At 43.2% G+C, this 12447-nt stretch overlaps 1 protein-coding gene across 2 annotated transcripts in view; it reads right to left on the reverse strand.

The window, feature by feature from the left end:
- WNT5B (Wnt family member 5B) overlaps window positions 1-12447 on the reverse strand; it is a 117162-nt gene that overhangs the window by 31060 nt on the left and 73655 nt on the right. The gene's annotated exons all lie outside the window — the stretch shown is intronic.

A 12447-nucleotide genomic window follows, 5' to 3' on the forward strand; every position in this document is an offset into this window, starting at 1 on the left:
AAGTACAACAGAGGCACAGTTTTATGTCCAAAGAGGGGGAAAAGAAAAAACCAGGGAGAATGAGCAAGAGGGAGAAAACCAAAGCCAAAAGCCAAAGAAAACTAAGGTTATTAATTCTTAGTGGAGTAGGGCCTCGTACTGGGCTGCGTCATGGAGTCTGTGCCAAGGAGTCTGGGCTTTATTCTGTAATCTGCAGGGACACCCAAGTCATTTAAACACAGGAGAGGCATCGTTGGACCTGTTTTTAGGAAAACCCTGGCAAGAGTTTGCAGACAATAATGATTGATGGAGCGTGGAGAGTGAGAGTCTGAAGGTTGGGAGCCCTACTGGGAGGTCTAACCCAGCAGGAACATGGCAAGAAGCAGGACGAGAACGTCAGCCTCAGTGGAAAGATGGAGAGGAAGTATGATCTGCGTTTTGTACAGTCATGGGAATGACAAATGTTAGAGGTGGGAACCACTCAGGCCCTCAGATCATCCTCTGCCCGTGCCTCTGGTCACTAATGACTTGAAATAAAGAATTCTGATGGTACCCTCTACCTGCATGTAGCTTCGGGGAGTTCTGTGCTCATCTCCAGGGCTGCCTTTGGAGGCTGCAGCAGGCTTGATCCTCAGGGGATCTGGCCATCTTGCACACATATGCCATTATCAGAAAGAATCTCTGTTACTGAAGAAACAAACAGCATGAAGTGCATATACCACCAGCTAGGATGAGTCAGCAGAAATATCTTTATTAAAATTAACAAAAAATTATAGCTAATAGAAGAAATTAATGATAGCTGCAGTCCTGGGTATATACATATTTGTCCAAGGAGTGACTCCCCCTCATATGACATCTTCCCACTTTGGAGCCTCGTAGCTATTTCTGGCAGAGATCCCTTGAGGGTCACTAAAACGGTTTTCTCTTCTTCCCAGGCACAGGGTGTCTATCTTCCCCATCCTCCACTGCACTAAGTTGTGGCCATTTGACGAGTTCTCCCTCATGGGATGTCAGAAGTGATGTCCACAACTTCCAGGCGTGGCCCATAAAAACCTCCAACAAGTAGTCCCCATGCCCTCGTTGCACCTTTCAGCTTGATGTAGACAAGCAAGGTGACCTCTAAAGCCAGCGCTGAAGACAGAGACAAAGAGCGGAAGCCCAGATCCTAAATTACCACCTAGAGGAGAACTGCCTGCCCACGAGGAATATCCATTTTGGTTTTTATATGGGCAAGAAATACACTTCTATTGTTTTTTAGCCAATTTACATTTGGGGTTTTGTTTGTTACAGGAGCTAGCCATTACCTAAACTAGCACACTCTATTTTTTTTTCATTAGAGAAGTTGTGAGTTTAGAGAAAAATCATGCCTATCCCCCTATTATTAACACCTTACATGAGTGTGCTACAATTCATGAAATAGTATTTTTAAATTGCACTATTAACAATAGGCCATTGTTTACAACAGGGTGCGCTGTCAGTGTTGTAGAGTCCTGTTTTTTTCCTCACCACCACTCATTACCAAACTTTATCATCAACCCAAATAGAAGCCCCTTCCAATTTAAGCATTAACTTCTAATTCCCGACTTAACACAAACTCTTACAACACTCACCTTACTATACTTCGCAGACTTCTCTGTACATCTTTTATCCCGCTTTTAGATTGTAAACACCTTATTTTTATTTCTGGTTGCTCAAGCGGTTTCTAGCTCAGGCTATCAAAGGGCTCATGACCCTCAATTTTGAAAGAATTATTATTTCCACTGAGGAGACAGAGAGGTATCCAGCCACTCAACCACAGAACGAGGAGGGATGGGGACACAGACCCTGAATTCCTGTTCTTTGAGGTCTATGAAATTTTGTATCTCTGGAAAGAGTAAAACACTATTTCCTTCAGGTATTTGTAAAACGTCAGATCCCACCACAGCAAGATCTCAACCCGTCATATTTTACTAATGCAGGTCCAGCTCTGTGCATCTGTGGGACCCTGGACAAGTCACAGCACTTCCCAAGGCCCCCGATTTCTCACTTAGAAAACAAGGGGGCTGAACTGCTCCACACCTACAGGCTTTTCCAGTTCTAACAACTCTGGCATCTATCCACCCAGTCAACCAATCCAGTTAAAAAATTGGGTCATTAAGTTTATTGGGCAATTCATTACACTTTCAAAATAAGTTATTTAAAAATTGCCCACCTTCTAATGAAAGGAAAGCCTAATCACACACTAAAGTAAGCTCTAGTTTTAAAGCACAGAAGCTAATTAGGGTGTTTGGATATTATCATTTAAAAAGTCTTTGCTCATGATAGGTGAAAAATGCTATCTCATCTGAAGCTGCCTTTCTTTGATTATCAGCAAAGGCACACAGCTTTTAGATGTTTAGTAGCCATTTGTATTTCCTCTTTCATAGGTCATTTAACTTTAAAATTAGAATGCTTACTGGAGGATCACAGGAGGAGATATTACTGCTGTGTGTCGTTGCAGTGACCAACACAAGGGGCTAAAGGACACTGCCCAGAACTGTCACCAGCTCAACTGACCTGGAATCAGAGGCTTCTAGCATTGGTGGACTCGCTGCCTCCTGGAGGAGCTTGCCTCTCATTATGAGTTCAAGTCAATGGAATAAAAGTGGCTGCAAGCACAGCATGGTGGGGTTCCATATTTATTCTCTTTCTCTGACAGCCGCATCCAATTTTCTCAGTTGAGAAGTCAAAGGGGTTACAAATTCCACCCAGGACCTGGAAATCCAGCTGGGCTGTTTGAACTTCTTTCTACTTCTCCATGAATAAAGATTCTACAGAGGGGTCCTAAACAAACAATGCTGCTAATGATGTGTGAGGCAGATGGGTCCTCAAACTCAACTGGCCAGGGAGACACCGGCTTTGCCTGGCTAACTCTGGTACAAAAATGTGTTTTTGCCAAAGAAACCCTGTAACTAGATACACGCGTAAGTCACACGGAGCGCGGAAGTGTTGAATCAGAAGGCATTTCTTGGCCCAGCTGCTTCTCCAAGCCTAACCGAGCTGTGCGGCCACTGCACTATCCTGAAATCACCCCTCTGGGTCTCTGGGTGATATGGAGCATGCCTGTGTTTTGATTCAAATGACGGAAAAAAACCAATCCTCTCCTTCTTCCTTCTGGATTCCATCCACAGAGTAAAACAACACTGCTGGTTTCAAAGATATTTTAGAAATTTAAAGTTAGATTTTAATTTTTTAAATGTATATTTCAATAATTTTTTGAAAAAACACACACGAGAGGAGGAAATTTTAATGAGCCCCTGCAACAACAAAACAAAAAAACTGCCCCGTAGCCGGTGCTCAGAGTTCAAATCTAGGACAGGTTAGCAGGCATGATCCAGGAGATTGCAAACATACCCAAGGGGCCAGGAAAGAGGAATGAGGGAGGACCCTGGGATCTCCTGCAAAAGGACCTCCTCTCGTGGCTTTTCTGTTCAGGATGGCAGGCAGCTGGATCTGAAACTTTGATGCACCACAAATAAATGTGTGTCAACATCACACAGCCTTCCTAGAGCCGGCCTGGCCACTTTGGCACACGTGGCACTTTTGCTACCCTGCAGAAAGCCCAGCGCTGGGTGGTACCCACAGGTGAAAGCAAGAACAGGAATTAAAAACGCATCCTGATGGCAATTTCCACCTTCACGAGATCGGACCCCTAGGAAAATTTGGGTGGGAAAATGCATTCATGTTTGTATCAGGAGAAACCACACACCCAACTCTCAAAGCCAAAGTCAACAACCACAACGTCGATGGAAAACAGCACGGCACAAGGTAGTAAATCTAATGTGACCTGATTTGGCTCAGCAGGGAGCAGCATGCAGTGGTGTGCAGCAAACAATGACATTACTGCCTTTTCCCAGCTTTAACAAAATATTCCCAGAGGTTGTGGCAAAAATAGAAATATCTGTGTTCCCATTCTGGGTTGCTCTCAGTGGCCTAGATTGGAGCCCCCATCTATACACTAAGGAGAAAGCGTCTGCTTCTCCTTCTGCTCCCCAATCTCACCGTCTAACCTCTCCTACACACACACCCATTGACCAGAGAAAAACTATCAGACCTAGAGTCAATACTTATTGAGTGCTGACTGCATACACCATACCAGGGGCTGAAGGACGGGTGAGCAGGGGCCTGGCCTGGTGAGGAGTAACCCAGAAAAGAAAGGCAAAAAGCCTCGCCCTAGCTGAGCAGCCAGCAACCAGGCCTGGAGAGGGCGTGGCCACAGGCCAGGAGGCTTTGGGGTTGATGGGTGGGAAGGGATCAAGTCCCCATCCCAGTTACATTCTAGATAGCTGTGGCCGCCAAGCTGGACCTGTTTGGTTACCCCGTTTGGGCAAACAGAAAGTGTATGCATCTAAGTCAACTTTCCTTGATCCACTCAACCCTTTGACTTAAAAACAAACAACGAAAAAGAAAAGAAAAGAAAACAAAACAAAACCCTTTTCTTATTGAAACAAGACATACATAGAATAAAAGGCACAAATCTTACCCTCGCAGCTTGGTGAATTTTCACAGATGCATACACATGTGGAACCACCAGGCAGATCAAGAACCATCCAATTTTTCATGGCACAAACTGGATATGCTGCAGGAAAACTGCAGGAGCAGAACCCAGCTCTATCTCTAATGCGCCTTTTTAAGCTTTTTCATTGTTGGTTTTGTTTAGATGTTGCGAGTTTGTTGTATTTTCAGTTTTTTTGGTTTTTTTGGGTCAACTCAAGAAGGATCTAGGAAACATGTTTCAGCAGGCATACTAGCATGTATTCAGGACGGTCTTCTCTAATGCTTAAGAAAACACGAAAACATCTAGGCCTTGCCCTACTGCGGCCACATATCTGCATCCCTAATGTTTAGGGACAGGGTGTGGGGCAGTTTAACTTTCATATGTAATCTGGGTGTTTTCTCTTGCAAAACACTACAAACTTTTAATTCCCTTACCCTTTTTTTTTTCTTTTTCTCTTTTTGCAAAACATTTCTTTTCCATTAGTAGAGCAGCAATGCTAGACAATGTTCTTTTCAGGTCTTCAATTCTCCCTTTTCCAGCTCTGACTTAGAATTTAAATAAACAGGATGAAAAATCAAACTTGAATTTTTTTTGCAAATTAAAAAAAAAAACACCTCAGTTTGGAACAGGATCCATGCAATGGAACAACCAGCTCTTTCCCAGTGTCACGGATAATTTAAGATGGTCTAATGTTAATTATGTGATTCTTTATGTTGGTCAAGGATTAAGAAATACTCATATTTTAAACACTTACTGTCTTATACTATACAATGTCGAAAATATTCAGTCTTATAGCAACATAATAATTCATGTAGTGGTCACAACTTCCTATCAGTTTCATGACATCTTACAGGGTTTTTTTTTTTTTTTAAATTTATTTTATTCATTTATTTAATGTCCCCCTCGTAGCGGCACTTGCTGTCTACTCTTTGTGTCTGCTCGTTGTCTTTTTTTTAAGGAGGCACCGGGAACCCAATCGGGACCTCCCATGTGGTAGGCAGTTACCCAACTGCTTGAGCCACATCTGCTTCCCATTACAGGGTATTTTAAATAAATGCTATATTTATAATGAAATTTATGATGGTCAGGATATGAAGTGTAACAGAAGGGGACATATGTGCATTAAATATGTATTTATTAGTAGCTCCTGTGCATTTTCTATAATGAAGCATTACAGACAAAGATACATTGCTGAGGAAATCACAATGCAAGCTAATTCAATTTTAGCTCTGCTGGCAATGACAACTTCTAACTTTAGATATTATTCTTCAAAGTACGCCATGCTTTTAAGCTTATGGATATAAAGTCAGGAAAATGGAGAATGGAGGATGAAAGAAGACCCCAAAGATTGTGCTTCCCATTTTCTCACAGTGCTTTAGCAGCCACTGACGTCTGGATGGCACACATAATCACTCTCCTTAAACTGTCTACTCCCCCCCATACTGCAGGTACATCAGCCTCCTACTCAGGTAGCAGTGAAAACGATCACATGTCCCGGTACTTTTGCTTAGGTCTACCATTCAACTTGTGCGTGAATTTTATTGAAATACAGGCTATGAAGGCACCAGCAGCAAAACCCTGCAAAGCTGGGTGTGCGACTGACTGAGGAAATATACGGAAGTTCTGCAAGACACAGGAAAGGGGTCTTCACCCCGGCCCTAAGAAAGCTGCTCCTTTACTCTGTCTTATTTGTCTTCGCTTGTGAAAAACAAGCATTGGCGTTTCGTGTCTACACAGTGCTTTCAGAGCTCCCCAGGGAAGGTGCCATCCAACCTTCATTATTTTGCCCAAACATTGAAAACTCCTATTTAGGTTCCCTCGGCCGGCTAAGCCAAGGAATTCTGATGGTTAAAACAGACGCCTGCTTGATAAACCACTCACTTGAGTAAGTTCCCTGAACTCTCTGGCCTTAACCTGTAAGTGAAGTTTAAAAATAAAAAGTCAACAGCAAACAAAGAGCCTCACTGAAGTCGAAATCCCAAGTTGTTCCAACTTTAGAAAAAAATGTGGGCAGGGTTTTCACACTTTTAATTTCCCTCCCACGAGGGGTAAAAGTCAAGGCTTGGCATTTAGGGACATACTGGGCAATAACTGGTATTCAGGAGAGCAGCAATAGCGCAAGATATGAGGATCTGATCTTTCTTTGCTCACTATCTTTTCTGGGGTCTGAAGAGTTAAACACCAGCAAGGCTGGAGGTTTTGCTTTCCTGGCCCCTTGAGATTCTGGCTGTTTTTTTAAAAACCCTTAACCCTAACCTTTTGGCAGAAAAGGGGACCTGGCCTGTGAATTCTGCAGCAGGGCCGAGCCCCAACTCCTCTGGGCCTGACATTATGTAAGAAATGTAAATGCTCTGGGTTTGTCCAGATAAGACTTTCCAGCAAAGCCTGGCTCAGGGCCAGCACCTTCTCACTGAGGGAATAACCTTCAAACTCCAGGCTCAGGAAGGCTGCAGACAGCTGGGTCCCAGGCCTGGCGGAGCTGCAGACCAGCTCTGAGCAAGATTGATCTCGACCCCTGCTGCCTTTTGAAATATTTATCAAGATATGACAGACCTAGAAGCATCCCGATCCAGTGACCTTTCCCTGCGAGAGAACACAGCCTCAGGCTCCTGAGCAGCACTGATGTCACCTGTCCACTGGGGGTGGTACAAGTTTGGAATTTACTCAGCCTGGGGGAGTCCCCTGGCCTGTGCCTACCTCCCTTGGAAAAGAGAACTGAAACTGGTTAAAAATATCCCCCCTCCACGCCCACGTCAGCCCTCAGGACCGACTGAAGGTGGAAAGAGCTCTAGGTGCAGGCACTGCCTCGTCCCACAAATATGAAGGGACACTTGATAAACACGTGTCAGGCAGGGAGCCTTGCTTGAGTCCTTCCGCCCTCATTCCTCTCCTCGCTGCAGATGTCCTCCCTGCCCTTCCTCTCTCGCCTTCTTCCCTGCCAGGAATGGACTCTTAATTATTCCTGTTCCAGTCCTCCCCCTCTTGTCTTGCTCCTGGCCGCAGTCCTTTCTTTCAGCTCTGTCCTTCAGGCCAAAATCTCCTTTAGGCTCTGCTTACCCGATCTCCTCCGGGAGAGAGGGCCCTGCCACCGAGGGGCTGTTTTATAGATAAAGGGCTAATGGGGAAGTAGCCACTAGAGGGTGACATAATTACACAAAAGCACATTCCTTTGGGACTCTCCAAGGCCAGAGCCAGCCCAGCCTCCAGCTGTGGGGGGGGGGGGATAAAAATGGATTATCAGCGTATCTACCCACAGTATGCACGCAGGCACTCATTCACACACGATCTCGCCCTCGCTCTCACACACCCACACACACAAATGCTGACCTACTTTGGCTAGCAAATCAACCAGAGCCTTCAAATGTTTCTCCAAAAACCCTCAGCTCACCATGGCCAGATATTGCTGACGGTACAGCCAGTAGTTCTTTCACTGTTAACCACTGCTTTGGGGGACCCCAATATTTGGCGTCGCACACTAACTACCTCCTAGCAAGGCAGAGTGCTAAATTCATATTGTTAAGGCAGCAAAGCATGATGTTTTAGGATGAGGGCTTTAGAACCAAACTCCAGGCTTCAAATTCCAGTTCTGCCAGCTGTTTCATCTTGAGCAAGTGACCTCTCTGTACCTAGTTTCCTCATCTGTAAAATGGAGATAATAACCATCTTCTTCATAGGTTGTGAAGATCAGGTATGTTCACAAGGTAAAAGCCCTGAAAGAACATCTAATACAAACAAGTGCTCGGTAATATGAGCTCTTTTCATTATCGTCAGGAACTGTACTAGGAGATTACATGCATCATCTCATTCAATCCCTATAAAACTCCCAAGATGTGGAGATCGCTAGTCCCATTTTACAGACGAGGAAACTGAGGCTCCAAGAAGTTAAATGACTTGTCCAAGATCATACAGCTAATAAGTAACAGGGTCAAGATTTCAACCCAGAATTCATCTAACTCCAAAACCCATTTTCTTTGCATTGTACAACTGGGGGGAAATAATTCCGTCTCTGTTCCAGAGAAGCTTATGATCCAACAGACAGAAAGATGGAAAAACAAAACAAAACACAACAGAGTGGGAGTGGGGCCTAGCAACCTGTGACTTAATAAGCCTGTAAAGTTATTTGGATATATGCTGAAGTTTGAGAACCACTAGTGGAAGAAAAAGAAAGCGTGAGAGTTGGTAGTGAAAAAGAGGTCAAAGGTTGGATAAATTTGGGATAAGCCTGGAAACATTTCTTTGTGGATGAATGGATTACGCTATTCTTTGCAACATAGGAGAAAATGAGATGCGAAGAGATAGCTAGCTTGCTGTAACTGAAAGACCATTTTACTGTTCTCCTGCACTTGTGCTGGGTTTCTGCTCTTCTAACCTGCAGAGTTTTAAAAACAGGAAATAAAGTAAAAAAAAAAGTTGAACTGTCAGCAAATGCATATTTGCACATTTTGTGGGCACATCTGTTTAGTATGCTTGCCTCTCCCCCCCCCCAAGGTACAGTTATAAAAGAAAAAACAAAAAGGCATTTATTAGGATCCCGATATGTGTCATGTTCTCGAAGGAGCCCTTCCTTTCTCCTGGGTTTATTCCCTCAGCGAATTCTCACAACTGCTCCACAATCAGGAGTTACTTTCATTTTATAGATGAGGAAACCAAAGCTCAGAGAAGTGAAGCCACTTTGCCTAGGTCACGCAACTAGAGCAGGAGAACTAGGATTCAAATGCACAACCTCCACCTCCAAGTCTGGTGCGCATTTCGCACCTGCTGCTGCTCAGGGTAACAGAGCATGGTGCAGGGGTCCTGCCTGTCACAGGCACTCAGGGGAGACACACAGAGACCTGCAAGCTTGCCTTGATGGGACAGCAGTCCTCTGCACATCTCCCTCTTCCCATCCCCTCCTGGATGTGCACTACCAAGCTTTACTGTCAGAGAGGGGGGACCTGGGCAAAGGAGGAGAAAGATGGCTGAATAAAACAATTAAAAATAGCAGCAGAGTCCAAAACATGAACTAAAAGTTGTCTGACGTCAGACAACTGAATTCCATCCAATTCCAAATAAGTAAGAGTTAAAATAAAGCTTCCTTAGTCTGGGAACGAAGGAAGGAAAGAAAGAAAGAAAGAAAAGAAAGAAAAGAAAAAGAAAGAAAGAAAAGAAAGGAAAGAAAAGAAAGAAAAGAAAGAAAGAAAAGCTAAGAATTCTTCGAAAATGCCGTTTTTGAAATTAGCTTAACTGATGCTTCAATAGAGAATGCCCTTACAATGTACGGTTGCCATTATACTGCTCTCATTTTTTTCTAAACAAGTAAGGGAAAACTTCAGGCTGTTCCCCAATAAAATTTCTGCCAGATGCAATGCCCTTCCTTCAATGAACACCCATTCAAATTCTAGGCTCCCACCACAGTGATCTTCTAAACTGAACACATTATATTTCTATCTCTCTGCTGGCACAACACTAACAAATACCGTCATTGTCGGTAGGTATTTTCTGGCTCACCGGCTGGATCCTGTTCTTAAAAGGCAGAGACATCACCTTCAATATCTTTGTTTACTTCAGAGCACACAGCACTGAAACAATTTATACCAATATTTCCTGAACGGTTGAAAGAATTGAAAACCAACCTTTCTCAGTGTTCAGTGAGCTAGGCAATGACTTCATTTCCAAAGGAGCTTGTTTTTCTAAGGTTGTCACATCTACCGGCTTTGTAAAGAGTACCTGAACTATTTGTTAATAGTAACATATAATAGCTGATGTTTGGGATTACTCTATTTCTGTATTTCTAATCCTTTGGTTGGATGTCTAAAAATATGAAAACATGTATTAGAGTTAACACCCAAATGTTGCAAATTACAGATTACGAATGCCAACTCCATTTCAAAGTAGAAGGAAGCCCATTCATCCATTTGCTGTCGTCTGGCGTGATTAGTAATTGCATCCCCTTTTGCTCCCATGACTTTTCCAGGCTGTACATCCAAGTGTACATTTGTCCTAGTGAGAAAAGCTCTAGCTGCCCAGATCTCAAGCCCTTAATTGTATGGTGGTGGATAAAGAGGATGCTAACTTGGCCTTTGTTCACAGGAGATAGCAACTAATAATTCGGGAAAAGTTAATAAATGCTTCCAGTTGTTCCTGGCAATTTGCTGAGGTGAGAAAATTTTTCACCTATTTTTTCCCTTTTAGTTGCTTACAGCAGATCCTGAAGTTGGAAGGTGGCTGGGAAAGGCACCATTTTATAAACCTCAGATAGCCACTGCTATTGGTTGCCCAGAACTCTTGGTTTGATAAGTAGTCTTTTGTAAAGATATTACTACTGGTATTCATCGCATTAATTTCAGCTTGACATTTACGGAGTGCCTACAACACAGCAGGAATTATGCCTCGGATATACTAGAATTAAAGGAAAACATGCACAAACTATCTTAACTCCTTTGATCTAATGCCCATAAGCTAGAATCCAGCCACCAGTTTTGGTTCTATGTACATATTCTCAAAAGAGGAGTTGGGCTATACAGCTCTCTTTGTCTTGCCTGCCAGAGCTTCCCTCTGGGAAGGAGGAAGTACACAGCCTCCACTAAGCCTGATCTTTGGGTGGGGTCTTTCCAATTTCCCAGGCCACACCCAGATGATTTAGAAATAAAAATAAGAAACTATGTGAAAATCTAGTTTCTTTAAAATTCTTGGTTAAGTTTTAGAGAGAGTCCCCAAACAACGCTTTCATTTCTGCTTCTAAACACAGAAACTCATAGCTTAATCAAGAAATCTTTATTCTGGATGAAACCTGTTGAATGATAAACACAAATCTCAACCTCTCCTTAACATATGAATAGCGTGAGCCACAGGATTTTCTACCTAGGTATACTTTTTCAGACAAGCGAGTCTCTGACCTATATACACCCTTCATACATTTTGTGCCCTAAATGTGAGGGGAATCATTTCCTCAATACCATAAAAAATAAAAAGCACCCCCCACTCCATTCATTTTGTAATGTCTCTTAGTTATATTTTCTTATTTAGCGCAAGTGAAAACAATATTCTGAAAATCCTTGTAATACATATTTTAATATCTTAAGTAAAAGGCTCTGTATTAACAAAATCCTAGAGCTCAACTCAAGAGAAGGTTTTGCTAGAACTAGGACTGGGGTCGGTGGCCAGCCTTTAGAGAAAGCGCTCCAAGGCTCCTCTCTCTGAATGACTCTTCAGACTCGAGAATAATGATCTTTCCAGAGCAGAAAAATCACTAAACCCCTTCTCTGGAGGACAGGGTCTGCCTACAAATCCACCCCACATGTACCGCCTGGCACTCCGTTTTCTACTAACTAGGACAAAGGTGCACTATAGGTGCTTTGAGTTAAGAGCTCAACATCAGCACAAACACATCTACATCCACGTAACAAAAACGAGTGACTGTGAGGTAGAGTTTAAAGTCAAAGTTTCAGCAGGGACTGAGAAGCGCTCAAGCCCAGAGACACCCCTGTAGCATGACACCTATGAAGTGTGCCACAGTCCACCTGGAATCACCTGAGCGACTAACAGCACAATCTATTATTTCAGGCAGGTTATAAAAATCAACAGGCCTCACGCCCTGTGTAATGTGGGTTAGCTAACAAACTTGTGAGAATTTTTACTTCTGCGTTTCCTGATTCAGGAGAAGTTGAGGTGGGTGGAGTCTAAAATGTATTATGCCTTCCAGTGAATCTCTGTGTACAGATCTCTTGGGCCAAAAAGAAGTGGCCGAAACTTAACGGTCTCATATAATGAATGTAAGTCCCATTCAAAATCTTGTTCAGGTCCTCAAGTAATCAGTGAAGCCCTTTTCCTCTTCTGACACTGAAATCTGCTTGTCTCGCGTCTAGTTGCTGGCCAATAAATTGGTTAAAAAATAGAGAGGGCGGGTATTTTTGATCCCAAAATTCTTGGTTTGGGATGGGCACTTAAAATAAACCCCTGAAACCCTGTCTTCA

This window comes from Dasypus novemcinctus, chromosome 20 (genome assembly GCF_030445035.2).
Source record: "Dasypus novemcinctus isolate mDasNov1 chromosome 20, mDasNov1.1.hap2, whole genome shotgun sequence".
NCBI classification, from domain to species: domain Eukaryota; kingdom Metazoa; phylum Chordata; class Mammalia; order Cingulata; family Dasypodidae; genus Dasypus; species Dasypus novemcinctus.